General features: G+C 36.1%; 1 pseudogene; it reads left to right on the plus strand.

Moving 5' to 3' along the window:
* The first annotated feature begins 449 nt into the window (after positions 1–449).
* On the plus strand, positions 450–1,442 carry LOC110667816 (BURP domain-containing protein BNM2A-like; annotated as a pseudogene).
* The last annotated feature ends 233 nt before the right edge of the window (positions 1,443–1,675 follow it).

Consider the following 1,675-nt stretch of genomic DNA (forward strand, 5'->3'; position numbering starts at 1 on the left):
GAAATTACATTATAAACACAAAATTAACCTCAACTTCTCTACTATAAGAAATCTCTACATAAACCTTTCTTCAAAATTGATTCTCACTCTCTCTATGCACTGCTTCAACCCTTAACATGAAGTTTAGGGATTTTGAAGAAAGGTTAATTTAGGGATTTCTTATAGTGAAGAAGTTACGATTAATTTGTGGTTTCTGATGCAGCTTCTCTAATAATAATATGGCAGCTGACGTGAAACTCTAAGTGTATGGTAGGGTCAATTTGAAATATCAATTAAATATGATGATTTAATTAACAATTATACAAGCTTCAAGGTTTAAACGTAGAAATTGACAAAGTTTAGAGTAACCTTATTTTAAAAACAGAAAAGAAACTTTCATGCTATATATCTTGAGTTCTTTCTTTCTAGTAAGAAATTACTCTTGAGCGTTGTAAAGGAATTAAGAAATAATGATGGGCTTGCGATTTGCATTGAAGAACTTCCTCCTCCATCTTCTGCTTCTTCTGGTAATTAATCTCTGCACACACACTACTTTCCTACTTGATTCTCCATATATTCATTGTATATATAATTCATAATCTTTTTAATGATCAAAATGACTTGCAGTGTGCTCATGGAAGCTATGGAGAAGCGAGGGAGATGATGAGTACTGTTCTGAGACTTCCTAGTGACGACAATGGTGTTCCAGATAAAAAGATGCACAGTGACCATCATGTTCATACTAATAATCCTAATCCATCATCCCACATGGATCACATGGACCCTTCATTGAAAGTGTTCTTCACCATAAATGATCTCAAGATTGGCAAGAAATTGCCCATATATTTTCCAATGAAGGATTCTTCATCTAATCCTCCATTGTTGTCAAGAGATGAAGCAATCCCTTCTCGTACCAAGATCTTCCATATCTCCTTCACTTGTTCTCCTTCTCTCCAGAGTCTCCCCAAGCCAAATCCATGGAACATACTCTCAGAGAATGTGAGATCAAGCCCATCAAGGGCGAGACTAAAATCTGTGCTACTTCTTTAGAATCCGTGCTAGATTTTGTACGTGAAACCTTTGGATTGGAGACCCAATTCAAGGTTCTAAGCACAACCCATCTCTCAAAATCAAGAACCCTTTTGGACAATTACACCATCCTTGAAAAGCCTAAGGAAATACCAGTTCCAAAGATGGTAGCATGTCATACGATGCCGTATCCATACAAAGTCTTCTATTGCCATAGCCAAGTGACTGAAAATAAGGCATATGTGGTGTCACTAGGTGGCGATCATGGAGGGAGAGTAGAAGGAGTTGCTGTTTGTCACATGGATACCTCTCAATGGAGTCCAAATCATGCATCATTTCGTGTGCTTGGGATTGAACCAGGAACTTCTCCTGTCTGTCATTTCTTTAGAGGAGATAATCTAGTTTATGTTCCTATTATGCCTATCCATGGCTAAAAGAATCTCCTGAATTTCTATGCCTGCTGTGATTAATAATGTACTGGTAATTTGATCTATAGATCATCGGAGTGCTTATTATGTACCTAATTTCGTGTCAATTAAGTGCAGATTGTGATTTAATCAATGCTATTTGGTGTGAGCTTAATAAGTGAGTTAAAATTAAAGTGGAATTTTAAGAATAATTTGAACTTTTGAAAGCTTTTCTCAAAAGGATTGATCCTTGTTTTATT

The sequence above is a fragment of the Hevea brasiliensis genome, chromosome 14, assembly GCF_030052815.1.
Source record: "Hevea brasiliensis isolate MT/VB/25A 57/8 chromosome 14, ASM3005281v1, whole genome shotgun sequence".
Classification (NCBI taxonomy): domain Eukaryota; kingdom Viridiplantae; phylum Streptophyta; class Magnoliopsida; order Malpighiales; family Euphorbiaceae; genus Hevea; species Hevea brasiliensis.